The sequence below is a fragment of the Microcaecilia unicolor genome, chromosome 3, assembly GCF_901765095.1.
Source record: "Microcaecilia unicolor chromosome 3, aMicUni1.1, whole genome shotgun sequence".
NCBI lineage: Eukaryota > Metazoa > Chordata > Amphibia > Gymnophiona > Siphonopidae > Microcaecilia > Microcaecilia unicolor.
Window position 1 is genome coordinate 244,223,296 of NC_044033.1, and position 21,492 is coordinate 244,244,787.

Sequence of the window (21,492 nt, forward strand, 5' to 3'; positions counted from 1 at the left end):
GCATAGCTGAACATGATGCGTATGCTAGAATGTGTGTACATATTGGGACAGACGCTTAGGCGGAAATCCTAGCACCTAAAACAACATGCATCCATTTAGGCCAATGAAAATGTGGCCTAAATACCTATGTGAAGATTTAAAGGGAAAGGGAATGGGACTTGATATACCGCCTTTCTGTAGTTTTTGCAACTACATTCAAAGTGGTTTACATAGTGTATACAGGTACTTATTTGTACCTGGGGCAATGGAGGGTTAAATGACTTGCCCAGAGTCACAAGAACCTGCAGTGAGAATCGAATCCAGTTCCCCAGAATCAAAGAACTAAAAACACAGGTCAGAAGACTAGAAAGAGCATGGAACAAGAAAAAAGACGAAATTACACTCAAAGACTGGAAACAATTACAAAGAAAATACAAATACACAATCAGACAAACTAAAAGGACATATTACAAAACCAAAATAGGACCAAACTACAAGGATACACACAAACTCTTCTCACTCGTAAACAATCTCTTAAATACTACTACGGCTACCTCCAACAACACAGATACCCCATCAGCAACCAACCTTGCAAATTACTTCAAGGAAAAAATCTTAAAGCTTAAACTCATGATACCCACCAATATAACGAACTACACAAACATATTTGAATGTCTAGACCCAAAACCCGGGGAATGCCCAGCAGATCGATCATGGACCAACTTTGACATGCTCTCATCAAAGGAAATCTCACATTGGCTTGGAAAATACGCCAAATCGCAATGCAAATTAGACATTTGCCCTAATAGCCTAATAAGATCCGCACCCAAACAATTCAAAGCAGACCTCACAAACCACGTAAATCACAGGCTTCAAAATGGGCTCTTTCCCACGGACAAAGGAAACATCCTACTTACTCCGCTACCAAAAGATGCTAAGAAAAGCACAATGGACCTAACCAACTATCGTCCAGTAGCATCTATTCCACTTATAACCAAACTCATGGAAGGCATAGTGACGAAACAATTCACTGAATATCGAAACAAACACTCAATTCTGCATGAATCTCAATCAGGATTTCGGTCAAATCATAGCACCGAAACTGTTCTAGTGTCCACAATGAATTCATTCAAACAAGCAATTGCAACTGGTAACAACATACTCCTCCTACAATTCGACATGTCCAGTGCCTTTGACATGATTAATCATGAAATACTATTACACATACTAGAATACTTTGGAGTAGGAGGCACAGTTCTCAAATGGTTCGAAGGATTCCTGACCACAAGATCATACCAAGTAACAACGAACACGGAAAGATCACCCCCATGGATACCTGAATGTTGAGTCCCCCAAGGATCCCCCCTCTCACCAACCTTATTCAACCTCATGATGATACCTTTAGCCAAACTTCTAGCCGACCAAAACCTCAACCCCTACATATATGCAGATGACATCACAATCTACATCCTGTTCAAACATGATCTAAATGAAATCACCAACGAGATCAACCAAAGCCTCCAAACAATGCACACATGGGCAGATGCATTCCAACTAAAACTTAACGCAGAAAAAACACAATGTCTTGTACTCACCTCGCAACATAACACAAAAAACTTCTCCACCATAATCACACCATACTGTTCTCTTCCTGTCTCTCAAAACTTGAAAATTCTTGGAGTCACCTTAGATCGAAACCTCACCCTTGATACTCATGTGAAAAATACGACGAAAAAGATGTTCTACTCCATGTGGAAACTCAAAAGAGTAAAACCATTCTTCCCGAGATACATCTTCCGTACCCTGGTACAGTCAATGGTAATAAGTCATCTGGACTACTGCAACGCAGTGTACGCTGGCTGTAAAGAACAGACTATCAAAAAACTCCAAACTGCCCAGAATACTGCCGCCAGACTCATATTTGGAAAAACTAAATATGAAAGCGCAAAACCCTTAAGAGAGAAACTTCACTGGCTCCCACTTAAAGAACGAATTGCGTTCAAAATCTGCACGATTGTACACAAAATCATTCACGCAGATGCCCCAATATACATGTCTAACCTCGTGGACCTACCTCCCAGAAATGCCACAAGATCATCCCGCAAATTTCTCAACCTACACTTCCCCAGCTGTAAAGGACTAAAATACAAGCTGATGCATGCCACTTCCTTCTCTTACATGAGCACGCAGTTATGGAACGCACTACCTACAGACCTGAAAACAATCGACAATATAACTATCTTTCGCAAAGCTCTGAAGGCATACTTTTTCAACAAAGCCTACAAGGAGAACCAATAACCGACAACCTCATTAATTCACCTCACCAACCCACTCCGTTATGAAGATCCACATACATAACTCCCGATCACTCACTCCCTTCTTCTTTCTCCCCTACTCAATCTCTGCACAATACTAACTGTATATGATATCTTGTAATAACATTATTAACAACATTATGTAAGCCACATTGAGCCTGCAAATAGGTGGGAAATGTAGGATACAAATGCAATAAATAATAATAATAAAAATAAAAATCTGCTGCACAAACCACTAGGCTACTTCTCCTCTAGCAACATTCCATGTAGAATCTCAAATAGTAGCAACATTCCATATTCCACTGCACAAACCACTAGGCTACTCATCCACTAGCAACATTCCATGTAGAATCTCAGATAGTAGCAACATTCCATGTTCCACTGCACAAACCACTAGGCTACTTCTGCACTAGCAACATTCCATGTAGAATCTCAGATAGTAGCAACATTCCATGTTCCACTGCACAAACCACTAGGCTACTTCTGCACTAGCAACATTCCATTTAGAATCTCAAATAGTAGCAACATTCCATGTTCCATTGCACAAACCACTAGGCTACTCCTCCACTAGCAACATTCCATCTAAAAGTAGCATCATTCCATGTAGAATCTCAAATAAGGAAAGGGAAATGGGACTTGATATGCCACCTTTCTGTGGTTTTTGCAATTACATTCAAAGAGGTTTACATAGTATATACAGGTACTTATTTGTACCTGGGGCAATGGAGGCTTAAGTGACTTGCCCAGAGTCACAAAGAGCTGCAGTGGAAACCAAACCCAGTTCTCCAGGATCAAATTCCACTACACTAACTACTAGGCTATTCCTCCACTCCACTCCACTTGGGGCTATATTCTATAACTGCGTGCATACATTTTGGAAAGCCCATGAAATGCACATTTCCCCACCCATAGCCATGCCCCTTTTGAACTGCGCACATTAGAATTTAGGCGCAGTTCATTACAGAACACGCTTAGCGAGTTGTGTGTGTAAATTCTAATTATTGCCAATTAGTGTTCATTATTACTTGTTCAGTGCTATTATCAACGCTGATTAGCTTGTTAAACCAATTAAGTTACAAGTGTTATAGAATACGCCTAGATTTTGGCGTGAATCTCTAGCCGTGCTATATAGAATCAGGGGATATACCGCCTTTTCTAAACAAAGTTCAAAGCGATTAACAATACATAAAATACTATATACAATAGAAAAGAATAGAACCACACAGAAGACAAAGAGTTAGACAAGATGGCGGGGGGGGGGGGGGTGAGAAAAAGTAGGAGGGGTAGTCATGAAGAGTAGTGTCTCAAAGATCTCCGACAGGATCCTTTTACGACGCTGTGGTAAAAAGGACGGGGGCCGTTATTTGCCATACGCTGAGGCCCTTTTTACCGCAGCAGGTAAAAAAAAGGCTGAAAATAGCAATGGCCATGCGTAAGATTGCTCTTACCTTTTCTGGAGACAGGAAGGCAGTAGAACTAGAGGACATGAATCGAGGTTGAAGGGGGGGCTGACTTGGGAAAAATGTCGGGAAGGTTTGTTTCACGGAGAGGGTGGTGGATACTTGGAATGCCCTCCCGCAGGAGGTGGTGGAGATGAAAACAGTAGAATTCAAAAATGCATGCGATAAACACAAAGAAATCCTGTTCAGAAGGAATGGATCCACAGAAGCTTAGTGGAGATTGGGTGACAAGACCTGTAAAGGGGAAGCAAAGCTAGTGCTGGACAGACTTCTACAGTCTGTGCCCTAAAAATGGCAAGGAGAAATCAAGGTCAGGTATACATATAAAGTAGCACATACAATGAGTTTATCTTGTTGGGTAGATTGGATGGACCATACAGGTCTTTATCTGCCATCATCTACTATGTTACCATGTGGCCACGTGATGGGTGGTGGTAATGGCTCCCGTGCTAACCCGGCAGCAACCAGGTAGCATGCGGCACTTCCTGAGTACGCTAAAAAATACGGGTCAATTTTCCATAGTATGGGAAATGGCGCATGCCAGGGCTGGAACTACCACCGGTGCCCACGTTGGGTCAGCGGTAACTCTAGATTAGCATGCAGTAAACCTGCTTTGGGATTACAGCCACTTTGTAAAAGGGACCCTTAGTTAGGGTAATTCTAAAAGCCATCTGAAATTAATAAATTTTCAATTTTGTCTTAAAATTGACTCTAAGGAAAGTTCTGATCTAATATCCACAGGCCAGCTATTCCAGAGACTTGGGGCTAGAAATAAAAAACAGAATTCCGGGTAGCGAGCCTAGTGGTTAGAGCACCAGCCTTGCAATCCAGAGGTGACCAGTTCAAATCCCACTGCTGCTCCTTGTGATCTTGGGCAAGTCACTTAACCCTCCATTGCCTCAGGTACAAACTTAGAGTGTGAGCCCTCCTGGGACAGAGAAATATCCAGAATATCTGAATATAACTCACCTTGAGCTACTACTGAAAAAGGTGTGAGCAAAATCTAAATAAATAAGCCAGTTACAGTCAAGAGAACGCAGTATGTGGGACTGGGTATAGGGAATAGCCAATGAGGAGGAGGAGAATTTTAAACCAAATGCGATACAATATAGGTAGCCAATGTAGTTTAATAAATAACAGAGCAACTTGATCAAAACGCTGAGCTTTGTAAAGCATATGGATTGCTGGTATTCTCATCAGTTGTACACATATGAACAAATTCTATAAATGGCGCCTAAAAAACTGGCACCGAAAAAAACGCGCTTAGCACTATTCTATAAACCTTGCTTGAATTTAGGTGCAGTTTATGGAATACGCGTAGCGCCTGTCTCCGTGAATAAAATTTAGGTGTGACTATTTACGCCTGCGGCTAACTTAGGCACAAATCGAGCATATTCTAGAACAGTGTGAAGAATTTTTAGGAATGCCCACAACCCACCCTTGCCCCCCCTCCTGGCCACCCCCCTTTTGAGATCCGCACAGTAGAATTTACACCCCCCACTTTACAGAATATGCTTGGAAAGTGGCGCGTGTAAATTCTAAGTAGTGACAATTAGTGCCGATAATTGCTTATTAGTGTATGTCTGTGATGCATGGTTTTTATGTGTGTATATTTGTGCTCTGGATAAGATGGTATATAAGTGGTAATAAATGAAATAAAATCAATTATCGGCACTGATTGCTTGTTAAACATGTCATCTGGATGGAGGAGTGGCCTAGTGGTTAGGGTGGTGGACTTTGGTCCTGGGGAACTGAGGAACTGAGTTGGATTCCCGGCACAGGCAGCTCCTTGTGACTCTGGGCAAGTCACTTAACCTTCCATTGCCTACCGCATTGAGCCTGCCATGAGTGGGAAAGCACGGGGTACAAATTTAACAAAAAAAAATTTGCATCCGCATCCTTAGTCGCCATATATAGAATCTGGGGGATTTTGCCTAAAAATAGGTGAGCTTTTATAGATACACAAAGGAAGGTTGAGAAAATAGTATAAAAATTAAGGAAATTCATTGCTTGGTCTTTACTGAGGAGGATGTAGGGGAGATATCCATTCCAGAAACAATCGCTGATGATGATGACTTAGAAAAACTTTGAATGGGCTGCGTTGTTGCCGTGCAGTTAAGTAACCGGGGGGGGGGGGGGGGGGGATACTTAATGCCCTTTAGTAAAACGGTCCCTAAATTAGCAGATGACACAGAGTTAAATCATATGTGGATTGTACAAAAGTGCAAGAGGATCTTGTGAGACTGGCAGATGATATTTAACGTAGAAAAACACTGTAGGTATCTGATGCCAAATTCCATATTAGAAGTCACCACCCAGGAAAAGGATGCTGGGATCATTGAAATCCTTGGCTAGATGTGCAGTGAGAAGAATGAAAAAACCAAACAGAATGTTGGGAGTTATTGGGAAAGGAATGGAGAATAAAAGACATATAATATTATAAAACTTCTGTATAAATTCATACTCTGACAGGGGGGAAATCCCATAAGGAGCCGTACCAGGGGCGTAGCTACGGGTGGGCCTGGATGGGCCCAGGCCCACCCAGTTTAGCCTCAGGCCTGCCCGCCCAGAAGCAGATCCTTATCTTGACCGTCTCCCGCCCCTGCCGCAGCGCTTCATTTAATGTTGTTGGCGCTGCCGTTACAGTTTCCCACCCCCGCGGCAGCGCTTTACACTTTACCTAACAGCCAACGCTACAGATGCAGCGCTGACGTCCGAATCCGACGTCCTGCTCCGGGGCCTTCCGTGTCCCGCCTCCGTAACAGGAAGTTACATCAGCGTGGAAGGCCCCGGAGCAGGACGTCGGATTCGGACGTCAGCGCTGCATCTGTAGCGTTGGCTGTTAGGTAAAGTGTAAAGCGCCGCCGCGGGGGTGGGAAACTGTAACGGCAGCGCCGACAACATTAAATGAAGCGCTGCGGCAGGGGTGGGAGAGGGGTGAGGAAGTCAGTGGGGTGCTGCGTGCTGGCCCAGAAGTAAGGGGAGGCAGGGAGGGGAGGGAACAGAAGGGTGCTGGACTTGCCAGGGGCAGAGGGTTGGAGGGAAGGGAGAGAGGTTTTGGGATTTGCAGAGGGGAGGTTGGAAGGAAGGGGAGAGGTTTTGGAATTTGCAGAGGGGAGTTTGGAGGGAAGGGAAGAGGTTTTGGATTTGCAGAGGGGAGGTTGGAAGGAAGGGGAGAGGTTTTGGAATTTGCAGAGGGGAGGTTGGAAGGAAGGGGAGAGGTTTTGGAATTTGCAGAGGGGAGTTTGGAGGGAAGGGGAGAGGTTTTGGATATATAGGGGGGGTGGAAGGAAGGGGAGAGGTGCTGGATATGCAGGGGGGTGGAGGGAAAGGGGAGAAGTGCTGGATATGCAGAGGGTTGAAGTGAAGGGGAGAGGTGCTGGACATGTATGGGGGCTGGATGAAAGGGAGAGAGATGCTGGACGTGTGGGGGGGGGGGGGAGCGGAAGGAGAGGTGCTGGATATGCAGATGATGATATGCAGAGGGAAGGGAGAGAGATGCAGGGAGAAAGAGCCAGATGCATAAGGGGAAGGAAAGAGAGGACGAGAAGCTGGTTGGGGGGTGGGATCAGAGAGGAGAGGTACACATTGGTGTGGAGGAGGGAGAAAGGGGACATAGGGAAGTATACAGATAAAGAAGGGAGATGATGGGCCTTAGGTGAGAGCATGGGGACAGGGACACAAATGTGAGATGCTGTATGGGGATAGCACATGGGCATGGAGGAATAATGCCTGACCAAGGGGGGGAAGGGGACGGGGATATGGAATAGAGATAAAATGCTGGACACTGGAGAGGGGGGTATATGGACACGGGGGGGGGGGGGGGAGATACTAGACAAGGGAGAGAATAGGAACGCAGAAGGGATATGCTGGGCATGGGGTGCATAGGTGCACAGAGGAATGATGATGGATGAGGGGATATGAACGCAGGGGAGATAATGAACAAGGAAATATAGGAAAACAGAGATGGGAGATGGATGATGGACATGAAGAAAGAAGAAATGTCAAATAGGAGACCCTGGCAAGTGAGTTAAGAGAAGACAGAGGGAAGCAGAAACCAGAGACTGGGACCAATATGATTTGAGAAAAAATGACCAGACAACAAAAAGGTATAAAAAAATATTTTATTTTCAATGTTGTGAATATAATATGTTGGATTTGGAATGTACATCTTGCCAAAGTTGATGGTAAACATGGCTGGGGTCCAGGACAGAAATCTAGGAAAGGACCCCAAAGTCCATTACCAGGCTGCGCCTTCAGCTTCCAGCATGCAGGCTTTCTCTGGCCAAGGAACCAAGCACAGTTGCCCTAGTTGCATCCCCTAACACCATCCCTGGCATGTGCCATCTTTATATTTTGCACAGGAGCAAATGCCTTTCTTGCTTGTTTCTCTGGTGTTGTACTACATGCAAGGTCTAGTTTCTTGGGGTTTCCATTTAATTTATATTTCTAGAGTTTGTGGTCACTTATTCTGTATTTGGCATTTGTGTCTTGTGTGTGTGACTGAGGTATTCTGTTAGCATGAAGTTTCCATGTAGCATTCTGTAGTAATTTGGCTTGTTCAGCTTTCCTGATAAATGTATTTGTATTGTAGGGACCTACTATAATATTTAAGGCACTTCTTTTTCATAGGTAGGATCTTTGTTTTTGGAAGTTAGTGTTGGCATGGTAGATTTGCTCAAGGTTCTGAGTGACTTTTGTTTTATAGATTTTTTTAAAGTTAATTTATAATATGTCTGTAATTGAGATTACGTTAGAAAACAAAATTTCTTTATATGATGAGTTTTATGGAGAATTGTCCTTGCTGTGCTCTGTATCCATTGTTGGTGGATGGCCAGGAGGTTTTCTGGATGCAGAATGTGTTTGGCTTCAATACCATATATGTGTTGGAGGACCATGGCTCAGTGGGGCTGAATAGTGCAGTCTATTGTACTTCCCTTAGCTCTAAATTGGCCTGCAGCCACTGAAGCCTGCACTGCAACCCTCATTGAAGTTATGGGGAGTGGGGTAGGGACAGAGCATGGGTGCATCAGGTTTGCTGTTTTTTTTCTTTTTCAAAAAAGTTGGCAACTCTAGTGCCCACCCATCCAACCTGTTGGCCCACCCAAAAATTGCCTTCTGGCTAAGCCACTACGTAATACCACTTTGTGCAAAATCAATTTGTCATCTCCCACTTTCTGTTCTCTACCTTCTGGTCATGAAATTGTTTTAAACATGTCATCTGTGATTTTAAAATGCGACAAAGATGGTGATGCATGAATTATTTTTTCTTAACAGATCAGTTTCACCTCTCAGAATCTTTTGATGAGCGACACTGTTAAGTTTCCTTATTTTTACCGGACTGTTCCCAGTGAGCTGCACCTCTGCGCTGGGATAGTCAAGTTACTGAAATATTTCAACTGGATGTGGGTGGCTATCTTTGTGCCCGATGATGACAACAAACAAAGGCCTATTCAGATTCTGAAAGAAGGAATTGAGCAGAATGGTGGCTGCATTGCATTCACAGAAACTTTCAGTCGCACTAAGATGATGTCACCAGAGAAGGTTTCTACAATTATTGAGAAAATCCGAGTGTTCTCGATTAATGTGATCATTTTCTACCTTAGTACAGAGTACATATTGAATTTAGATGTGAAACTAGAACTGGAAATAATTGATAAGGTCTGGATCACCATACATGAGCGAAGCTTAGCCTCGAATTATCCATTGGACGTAAGTGTGAAGAACAACACCCTGGCATTTACATTGATAAAGAGGAATGTTCCAAGTTTTTCAAAATTTGTCCGTGAGGTGAATCCTATCCAGCTTCCAAGTAATGATTACACGAGGGCTTGGTGGAGGGGCCTATGTGAAAGTCAGTGCCAAAATAACATCAAAAGATCTTGTGTAACTAATGAAGAATTAATCTCAGCCGTATATTGTGACATCAAATTCTTGGGCAGCAGCTATGGTGTGTACAATGCTGTGTACGCCGTGGCGCAGGCGCTCCACGACATGATCGTGTCTGGTTTTAAAAATGAAACTATGGGGCCAGGACAAAGATGGAGATTTTTGGATTGTTTGCCATGGAAGGTAACACAATGTGTTCAAAGATTGTTATGTTTGCAGTAAAATGAGTGGAATATGATGATATAGAATGAAAAGGAAGCCATGAAGAGAAGAGGGCTAATAAGCTGTGCTGAAAAATGGCCTATGGTAGTGTAGGCACGGGTTTTGGGCGCATGTCGATCTATTTTTCAGCCTTTTTAAAATTTTTGTTGACAATGGACGTGCGGCAAAATCAAAATTGGCACGCATCCATTTTGGGTCTGAGACCTTACCACCAACCACTGACTTAGCGGTAAGGTCTTTTGCGTTAACCGGGCAGTAATGACAAGATAAACTCATATGTGCTACTTTTTGTGTATACCTTACCTTGATTTGTATCTGCCATTTTCAGAGCACAGACTGTAGAAGTCTGCCCAGCACTAGCCCCGCCTCCCAACCACTAGCCCCACCTCCTGCCACCGGCTCTGCCACCCAATCTCTGCAAAGCTTCTGAGGATCCATTCCTTCTGAACAGGATTCCTTTATGTTTATCCCATGCATTTATGAACTCTGTTACCGTTTTCATCTCCACCACCTCCCTCGGGAGGGCATTCCAAGTATCCACCACTCTCTGTGAAAAATACTTCCTGACATTTTTCTTGAGTCTGCCCCCCTTCAATCTCATGTCATGTCCTCTAGTTCTACCGCCTTCCCATCTACGGAAAAGGTTCGTTTGCGGATTAATACCTTTCAAATATTTGAACGTCTGTATCATATCACCCCTGTTTCTCCTTTCCTCCATGCATCCGGCTTCTCCTATATAAGCACACAACTATGGAACGCACTACCAAACACCGTGAAAACAACATATGACCACATAAACTTCCGGAAACTACTAAAAACTTACCTGTTCAAAAAGGCATACCCGAACAACCCAACTTAAATGCCTCAACTCTGCAACACAACAAAACCAAAACTCGGTTGGACATAAAGTACCTCTTCCTCCTTATGATTCCTAAATCTGACTGTCACACACAAACTTTACTCTACCACAACTTCACTTTGTATTTGTTCATACCAATATTGGCGATCGCCCCTACGATACTATGTAAGCCACATTGAGCCTGCAAATAGGTGGGGAAATGTGGGGTACAAGTGTTACAAATAAATAAAATAAATCCTATATAATAATTCTCACCACCAAAGTTCTAAAGTAGCTGCCTGTGTCCATGGCTCCTGGAGTTGCTGAGCTAGGCTCCGTAGCCAGGCTGACGTCACTCACAGCTGATTCCCAGGCAGGGGGAGGAGTAGGGAAACACGCAGAGAAGATCGGAGAAGAAAGATGGTGAACAACTACGGGAAACGTGGAGGGGCATAATCAAACGGGGCACCCAAGTTATCCTGAGGACGTCCTCGCAGGACGCCCCGGTGAAGGGGCAGGGAAACCCGTATTATCGAAACAAGATGGGTGTATCTTTCGTTTCTATAATACGGTTGGGGACGCCCAAATTGTGAAATTTAAGTCGACCTTACAGATGGTCGTCCTTAGAGATGGTCGTCCCCGGTTTTCGGCGATAATGGAAACCAAGGACACCCATCTCAGAAACAACCAAATCCAAGCCCTTTGGTTGTGGGAGGAGCCAGCATTGGTATAGCACTGGTCCCCCTGACATGCCAGGACACCAACTGGGCACCCTAGGGGGCACTGCAGTGGACTTCAGAAATTGCTCCCAGGTGCATAGCTCCCTTACCTTGTGTGCTGAGCCCTCCAACCCCCCTCCCAAAACCCACTCCCCACAATTGCACAACACTACCATAGCCCTAAGGGGTGAAGGGGGGGCACCTACATGTGGGCACAGTAGATTTGTGGTGGGTTTTGAAGGGCTCACATTTACCACGACAAGTGTAACAGGTAGGGGGGGGATGGGCCTGGGTCTGCCTGCCTGAAGTGCACTGCACCCACTACAACGACTCCAGGGACCTGCATTCTGCTGTCATGGAGCTGGGTATGACATTAGAGGCTGGCAAAAAAAATATATATATATTTTTTTTTTTAGGGTGGGAGGGGGTTGGTGATCACTGGGGGAGTAAGAGGAAGTCATCCCCAATTCCCTTTGGTGGTCATCTGGTCAGTTTGGGCACCTTTTTGAGGCTTGGTCGTGAAAAAAAAAAGGACCAAGTAAAGTCGACCAAATGCTCGTCAGGGATGCCCTTCTTTTTTCCATTATCGGCTGAGGACGCCCCAGTCCCACCTTCGTTACGCCTCCGACACGCCCCTGTGAACTTTGGTCGTTCCCGCGACGGACTGCAGTTGAGGGCGCCCAAAATCAGCTTTCGATTATGCCGATTTGGGAGACCCTGAGAGAAGGACGCCCATCTCCCGATTTGTGTCGGAAGATGGGCACCCTTCTCTTTCGAAAATGCCCCTGTTAGTAAAATGGCCCCATAGAGAGGGAAAAATCAATCCCGGAGAATCATAGGAGCAGATTCTGTAAAGAGCACCAAAAATTAGGTGCCGAGATGATCCACGCTAAGCAGGTGTTCTATAAAAGACACTCAGGAGCCCTTTTTTAAAAAAAAAAAAAAGAAAATTATTTAGAAAATATGCAACAAGTCTCTTCCTTAGACCCCAAAAGGTTTGGGAGGGGTGGTTTACAGATGAGGAGATCAAAGTATAATAATAAAGACAAAAATTAGAAAACAGCCTAGCCTGAATAATCCCATCCTATTATTAACTTAATCAGTTATTCCCTCAGTCTACTAGAAAGCTTCTTCATGTTCAGAGTTGTTCTGGTTCAAAGAAAATATACTTATTACCCAAGAAACAGATTAGGCATTTGCATGGATATGCCAGTAAAAACGATGCTCCCAGAGCTCTTGTCTCCTGTCTAAGAGCAAGAAACATCTTCCTTCTGTCCTGTGTAGTTTTTGTCACGTCTGGATATATCCATATTCAATGTCCACAAAATGGTACTAAGGACTTCTTAAAATACAGTCTCATTACCGAATTTAGGTCTTGTTCAAATACAAACAAGACAATTAATGTCCCTCGCGTGGATACTTCTGCAAAGAGTCTTCTAATAAAGCATATAAATCTTGAATTCCAGGTTCAATTTCCTGTATTTGGGGCAAATTTCTAGAACCCACAGGCTCCACTCCATTCCGGGGAGGTAGGTAGTGGAAGATAGTAAATCTTATTAAATGGGGGAATAGCTGAAGAAGGAAATTGTTGAATTTCAACAAGATACTTTTTGAAGAAATCCGTCGGATTCATACCTGTAGTGCTAGGAAAATTCAATACCCGAAGGTTTAAACGTCTGTTATAGTTCTCTATTTGCTCTATTTTCCGATATGTCACAGCTTTATCTTTTACCAAAGCATCCGTTATAGATTTTAACCTCTGATTGCGTCTGCGAAACTTGGTTTGCTGAGTCTTGTTTAACTTTTTCCAAAGATTCGGTTAAATTATCTACCTTACTCTCAAGAAGAGATGTATCTTGGGCTGATTTTGTAACAGCTGCAGTTAGATCTTGAATTGCTCTCCAAATAGACTCCAACATAGCCACCACTGAAATTTATTATAGATAATAATCAAAACCCAACCAGTGAAGAATGACATCACAAGGAGGAAAAAAGATCTCATACAACTGCGGCAAACAAGGAAAAACAAAGCTTTTTTAAGCAATTCTTCTGCCAACAGTGCAAAAAGTAATCATGGATCAAAAAAACCCCTGAAAAATATTTTTTTAATCTTGCATTATAAAATGTTGTCTTGCGTATATCTTATATTGATGGAAAAGATAAAAGCAGACCGGTGATAGCTATATAGACTATTATTCATGCAATAGCAATCTCCTTATATCGCCCGACACTTGCCGTGTTTCACCCAAAAAGGGCTGTTTCCGCAAGGGCAGGACCAGAGCTGAGAGACAGAGAAGGGAAAACTGAACTAAGGGCCAAGCCTGCAAGCTTTTTACCGCTGCTGCCGGCCGCCATAACCCCGATGAGGTAAGTCAATTCAGAGGGGGAACCCTGGAACTCAGAGGGAGGGAGGACCCTGGAACTCGGAGGGAGGGAGGGAGGGAGGGAGGGGGGCCTGGAACTCAAAGGGAGGTGGAGGGGAGACGAGGGGGGGGGACAGTGGAGGGGGGATGAGGGAGGGGGACGGGGAGAGGGAGGGGGATGGAGGGGGGATGGAAGGGGCGAGGGGGAGAGGGAGGGGGGACTGCACCACCTGTAAAAAAAAAAAAAATTTCAGCACCCCCAATCATTTTGAAAAGTTGGCTCCTATGTCGAAGATGACCCCAAGGTTACGAGCTGATGAGACAGAAAGGATGAGAGTGTTATCCACAGACATAGAGAATGGGGGAGGAGTAGAGGTTGGTTTAGGGGGAAAGATAAGAAGCTCAGTCTTGGTCATGTTTAGTTTCCGATGGTGCTGAGACATCCAAGCAGCAATGTCAGACAGGCAGGCTGATACTTTGGCCTGGATTTCATCTGAGATTTCTGGTGTGGAGAGGTAGATCTGAGAGTAATCAGCGTAAAGATGATACTGAAAACCATGGGATGAGATCAGAGTACCAAGAGAAGAAGTATAGATGGAGAAAAGAAGAAGTCCCAGGACAGATCCCTGAGGTACACCAACTGACAGTAGGATAGAAGTAGAGGAGGATCCACTAGAGTATATACTAAAGGTACACTGGGAGAGATAAGAAGAAAACCAGGAAAGATCAGAGTCCTGACATCCAAGCGAGGACAGCGTATCAAGGAGTAGGCTGTGATCAACAGTGTCAAAAGCAGCAGATAGATCGAGAAGGATGAGGATAGAATAGAGACCTTTGGATCTGGCCAGGAACAGATCATTGGAGACTTTAGCAAGTGCTGTTTCAGTTGAATGAAGGGGGCGAAAGCCAGAATGAAGTGGATCAAGAATAGCTTGAGATGAAAGAAAGTCAAGGCAATGGCAGTGAACAGCACGTTCAAGTATCTTGGATAGGAAAGGGAGGAACAAGATGAGGCGATAGTTGAAAGGACAGGTAGGGTCCAATGAAGATTTTTTTTTTAAGGAATGGTGTTACTACGGCATGTTTGAAGGCATCAGGAACAGTCGCAGTGGAAAGTGAAAGATTGAGGATATGACAGATAAAAGGGATGACAGTAGGAGATATAGTGTTAAGTAGATGGGTGGGAATAGGATCAGAGGAACAGGTAGTTAGTTTTGAGGAGGAAAGAAGATGTGTAGTTTCCTCTTCACAACAAGAAAACTAAAGACCGTAATGGACATAACACAATTCTTCCATTTTATGATTCCTTAGTGTGGCTGGGCCACATGAACTTTATCTTACCACAACATCACTTTGTATTTGTTTACATCGGAGTCTGTAACACCTTTCCGGTACTATGTAAGCCACATTGAGTCTACAAACATGTGGGAAAATGTGGGATATAAATGTAACAAATAAATAAAATGTGGCGGGAAGCACTTCTCGCCACCCATTGAGGTAACCAGGCAACACACTGCAAAGCCCAATTACAGCCGGGTTAGCGCTTCAATAGAAGAAAATATTTTTTTCCAGCATTCTGGAAATGGCACACACTGGAGCCGGAACTACCACCGGTGGCCATGTTGGACCGGCGGTAGTTCCAATTTAGCATGCGGTAAGCCCGCATCGGGCTTACTGACACTTTGTAAAAGGGCCCCCTAAATGAACAGAGATTATTACCATTCTATTCCCATATACTTCTGTCTTTCTAAACAGTTACTAATGCTATCAAACAAGTCTTGTCTTGTTGTTGCATCCTTGAACAGTTCCACTAACAACAAAACTCTGGTTAATGATATTTATGTGGGCTGTGATCTGTATATACTTCCCATCGTTTCACAGGCCGCAAAAAATTCAGTGATAGACCGCTGGTTGCCCATCCCTGTCCTAGACATTTAATCCAAGTAGAAAGTGTCCACCCAGTGGTGTGCTGGAGCAGGTTCTCACAGGCTCGCAAGAGCCGGTTGTTAAGTTTTTTTTTTTTTTTTTTTTTTATATATATTTTATTAAAGATTTCTCAAATACAAAATATCCAACATTCGGCTGCTCAGTAACATATTTCTACTACATCAAGCTTATTTAACTCCAACTTTAACCTTCCCTCCCTTCCCTCCCTACCCCGGTGGTGTGTTTGATTGCTCTTTATACTGTTCATAAAGTGTCCATATTTTGTTGAAAATCCGCATGGACCCTCTTCGCATGGCTGTCAACTTTGACATTTGGTATAGATGTTCAACTTTCCCAGTTGCTATTTGTAGTGTTGGTGGTTGCACCTGTTTCCATGCCCGAGCCAATCCAAGTCTTGCCGCCACAAAATATTGAGTCGCCAGTCTATGTTGCCAGCCGGGTATCGCAGCTGGTTTAAAATGCAGTAGGCAATGTTCTGCCTTCCATGGGTATTTTCTTTGTATAACTTTATCAACCAGCTGCAATATCTCTTTCCAATACTCTTTTATTTTCCCACAGGACCACCAAATGTGGAAGAATGTGCCTCTATGGCCACACTCCCTCCAACATTGTCCTGATGTTTCCGGGAACATCTTTTGTAGTCGGTCTGGTGTGTAATACCACCCATAAAACATCTTAAAACCATTTTCATTCACCGTTTGTGCTATGGATGGCTTAAGTAAATATTTATAATTACTCTTCCACACTATTGTGGGATAAGTAGTCTGTAGTATCTCTTCCCTTCTCTTTTGATATAGTACCTGAGGATCTGTCCATCCCAGCCAAGCCAAGTATATACGTGTTATCCCTCCTTTGCCTCCTCCTCTAGTGATCGCAAGTTCTAAATCTGTTTCAGCTAGGTCTAATTCATCCTGCGCTTTCTTCTTAAGGAAGCTACGCAGGTTGCAATAATAGGTAAGATCTCTCTCTATCAGGCCAAATTCCTCCTGGAGGTCTGCAAAGCAAATCATTTCTCCATCTTTCCATGTTTGCCCTAGTGTTCGCAACCCTGCTTGGGCCCATTTGTCAAAAATCTTCTCCGATCTCCCCAATGAAAACCCTTTTGCCCAACGTATTGCTGTTTGCCGATAATACACCCTTTCCGGAAATAGACGTCTCCTCAATTGATACCAAGTCCATAGAGGATGTCTCAATCCAATGGGCATTGTTTTTATTATGGGCACCAGTTCCTCTTTTGGTATCCACAAGATATCTTCTATTTCTCGCCTGCCCAACCATGCTCTTTCCCAATGAAGCCATTTCTTAGATGCCCCAGGTGACCACTCTGCCAAGACCCGAATCTGGGCCGCTTGGTAATATAGGTAGAAGTTAGGGACTCCCATACCTCCTCTCTCCCATGTTTGAAACATCATTGATCGCCTCACTCGTGGTGGGCGTTTCCTCCAGATGTATGCAAACATTTTGCGATTAAGCTTTGTAAAGAAGCTTGCGGGAATTGGGATCGGAATTGCCATAAAGGTTGTTAAGTTTTTAAGAATTTTGGGAGCCAGTTGTTAAAGTAAGGCCCTCCATGGCTACTTTAACAACTGGCTTCCAAAATGTGGGCTTGGGCCCCCTGCTGAATTCTCTTTTACTTTGCTGGTGGGGATGCTGAGCCCTGCCAACCAAGTAAATAGACTACTGCTGCTCCCCACTCCTTGTTTCCAGCTCTGGGCAGCAGGCTGAGACTTCTCGAGCATGTGAGAGAAGTTCCAACATGCTGCTCAAAGCAAGATGTTGGGAGTGGTGGCAGTCCATTTATTGGCTGCCAGCAAAGGTATGCCTAGCGTGCCCGCACGAAGCGAGGGAGGAGAGAGAGGCAAGGGTTGCTCCCCCCGCCCCCCCCCCCCCCCGGCCACCCCTGGCCCTTCCAACTGCAGAGCTGGATATGTCCGGAGAAAGAGCCTGTTGTTAAAAAATTACCAGCACTCCCCTGTGTCCACCTAATGCATCAGTGAGGTGAAACCAGAAGATAACAGAGCAAATCACTGAAGGTCAGATACAAAAGATGTCACAGACTCTAACAAAACCCTTTGAACCACTGACAAGCAGATCCCGGTGTGAAACAAAAGGGAATCTGAAGAGAGGGGCACATATACCAGTGTGAAGAAAGATCCATCTCCTAAAGGATGTACCTTATATCAAATCAACCTCAGTTGATGAAGTTGGTTTAAATAACGTTTATTTTCTTGAAACATCACTTCCACTGTGAAGAGTCATTCTTTGGAATATGTAAGATTTTCATCCCTACAACGCTTATTTAAAAAGTCCTATTCACAATTTCCACATGCAAATATTTGCAATTATAGATGCATATTAGGAGTGTGCAGGCATGAAATTTTCCATTTTGTGTTATTTCATTTTCATTGATTCTGCCATCACGATGTCATTAAGAGTACGTTCTTTTAGAAACAGCATGCACCTCCCAAAAGAGTGGGCACTGTTTGCGAAGAGTACGCACTATTTATGAGTTGCTTATTAGTCTGTAGGTTGTGGTCAGTAATCTTTGGTTAGAAAGAGCCCATGAAGTTTGGGAGTTGTGAACACTGCTCTCCTGAATGACTTAAAAAAAAAAAGAAAAATTGTTTTGCTCTGATGCAACCTTGAAATGGCACGTTTAACCTGGCATTACTGAAAACTGACTCCATATTCTTCAGTTTCATCAATATCTGAAGAATGTCCATTTTAAGAACGCTCTGGGTGAGGAGATCTTTTTTGATGAGAATGGAGACCTCGTGAGTGGATACTATATTATAAACATTGTCTTTCTACCCAATGGGAAACAGAGGAATGAAATTGTTGGAAGTTATAAACCTTTTGCTCCTCTGGGGCAGGATTTCACCATTGATGAGAAGGCGATTGTGTGGGAGAATTCATTAAACCAGGTCAGATTTAAGTAACACTAGAGATTGTGATGAAATGTGACTCACTTTTCCTCTCACTGGGAGGGGGGAGATATGTGGATTTTCAAATATATTTTCTCATGGGTAACTACCTATTTAGATAATCTGTTTTCTAACTGCCCCATTAATAGGGCAACTTTATTAAAGGTCACCTATAAATATGCACCCAGAGGACCAAGCATCTATATTTGGGAACATGGTAGGAACATAAGAACATGAGAACATGTATCCTGCTTCCAGCAGTGGCCAAGCCAGGTCACAAGTACCTGGCAGAAACCCAAATAGTAGCAATATTCCATGTAGTGGCTTCCTCAGTCCAAGGGTCTATGGTCTTTTCCTCCAGGAATTTATGCAAACCTTTTACAAACCCAGCTATGCTAACCACTGTTACCACATCCTCAGACAACAAGTTCCAGAGTTCAACTATTTTTTGAGTGAAAAAATATTTCCTCCTGTTTGTTTTTAAAGTATTTCCATTTATTTTCATTGAATGTCCCCTTGTCTTTGTACTTTTTGAAAAAATGAAAAATGAATTCATTTTTACCCATTTTACACCACTCAGGATTTTCTAAACCCCAAACATATCCTCCTTCAGCCGTCTCTTTTCCAAGCTGAGCTCTAACCTCTTTAGCCTTTCCTCAAATGGGAGGAGTTCCATCCCCTTTATAACTTTGGTCACTCTTCTTTGAACCTTTTCTAATTCCACTATCAAGGGCCTAATCAAAAGAGAAGGGCGTCCATCTTTCGACACAAATCGTGAGATTGGCGTCCTTCTCTCAGGGTCACCCAAATCGGCATAATTGAAAGCCGATTTTGGGCATCCCCAACTGCTTTCCATCGCGGGGATGACCAAAGTTCACGGGGGCATATCGGCACCGTAGCGAAGGCGGGACTGGGGCGTGATTAAGAGATGGGCGTCCTCGACCAATAATGGAAAAAAGAAAGGCGTCCCTCATGAGCATTTGGCAGACTTGGTCCATTTTTTTTCATGACCAAGCCTCAAAAAAGTGCCTGAACTGACCAGATGACCACTGGAGGGAATCAGGGATGACCTCCCCTGACTCCCTCAGTGGTCACTAACCCCCTGCCAACCTCAAAAAATCAACTTTAAAAACATTTTTTGCCAGCCTCTATGCCAGCCTCAAATGTCATACTCAGGTCCATCGCTGCAGTATGCAGGTCCCTGGAGGAGTTTTAGTGGGTGCAGTGCACCTCAGGCAGGCGGACCCAGGCCCTTCCCCCCCCTACCTGTTACACTTTTGGTGGTAAATGTTGAGCCCTCCAAAACCCACCACAAACCCACTGTACCCACATCTAGGTGCCCCCCTTCACCCATAAGGGCTATGGTAGTGGTGTACAGTTGTGGGGAGTGGGTTTTTGGGGGCTCAGCACCCAAGGTAAGGGAGCTATGCACTTGGGACCAATTTTTGAAGTCCACTGCAGTGCCCCCTAGGTTGCCTGGTTGATGTCTTGGCATGTGAGGGGGACCAGTGCACTACGAATGCTGGCTCCTCCCACGACTAAATGACTTGGATTTGGTCGTTTTTGAGATGGGCGTCCTCGGTTTCCATTATGGGTGAAAACCAGGGACGACCATCTCTAAGTTCGCCCATCTCGACATTTAGGTCGACCATCTCTAAAGTCGACCTAAATGTTGAGATTTGGGTGTCCCTGACTGTATTATCGAAACAAAAGATGGACGCCCATCTTGTTTCGATAATACGGGTTTTCCCACCCCTTCTCGGCACCGTCCTTACAGATGGGTTTCCTTAGAGATGGTCGTCACCATTCGATTATGCCCCTCCACATCTTTTTTGAGATATTGCAACCAAAAATGAATACATGGTGAGGTCGCACCATGAAGCGATACAGAGGCATTATAATATTCTTGGGCTTATTTTGCATCCCTTTCCTAATAATTCCTAGCATCCTGTTTGCTTTTTTGGCTACCACCATACACTGGGCAGAATATTTCAGCATATTGTCTACAATGACACCTAGCTCTATTTCTTGAGTGCTAACTCCTAAGATGGACCCTAGCATCAGGTAACTATGATTTTAGATTATTCTTCCCAATGTGCATCACTTTGCATTCATCCACATTAAATTTCATCTGCTATTTGGATGCCCAGTCTTCCAGTTTCCTAGTCTTCCTGCAAATTTTTCACAATCCGCATGGGTTTTGACAACTTTGAATAGTTTTGTGTCATCTGCAAATTTAATCACCTCACTAGTAGTTCCGATTTACAGATCATTTATAAATATGTTAAATAGCACCAGTCCCAGTATAGATCCATGTGGCACTCCACTATTCACCCTACTCGATTAAGAAAAACGGTCGTTTAACACTACCCTCTGTTTTATGTCCATTAACCAATTCCTAGTCCACAGAAGGACATGGAGGGGCATAATCGAAAGGGGCGCCCAAGTTTTCCTGAGGACGTCCTCACAGGATGTCCCGGCGAAGGGGCGGGGAAACTCGTATTATCGAAACAAGATGGACGTCCATCTTTCATTTTGATAATACGGTCGGGGACGCCCAAATCACGAAATTTAGTTCGACCTTAGAGATGGTCTTCCTTAGAGATGGTCGTCCCCGATTTTCGGCCATAATGGAAACCGAGGATGCTCATCTCAGAAACGACCAAATCCAAGCTCTTTGGTCGTGGGAGGAGCCAGCATTCGTAATGCACTGGTCCTCCTGACATACCAAGACATCAACCGGGCACCCTAGGGGGCACTGCAGTGGACTTCAGAAATCGCTCCCAGGTGCATAGCTCCCTTACCTTGTGTGCTCAGCCCCCCAACCCCTCCCAAA

The 21,492-nt window shown here is 44.1% G+C and overlaps 1 protein-coding gene and 1 long non-coding RNA gene across 2 annotated transcripts in view; both read right to left on the reverse strand.

Annotated features, from left to right (window-relative positions):
• Positions 1 to 21,492, reverse strand: part of LOC115464537 (zinc finger protein 845-like) — a 924,208-nt gene that overhangs the window by 668,907 nt on the left and 233,809 nt on the right. The window lies entirely within an intron of this gene.
• The window catches only part of LOC115466435, a 478,102-nt gene that overhangs the window by 391,126 nt on the left and 65,484 nt on the right, over positions 1 to 21,492 (reverse strand). The window lies entirely within an intron of this gene.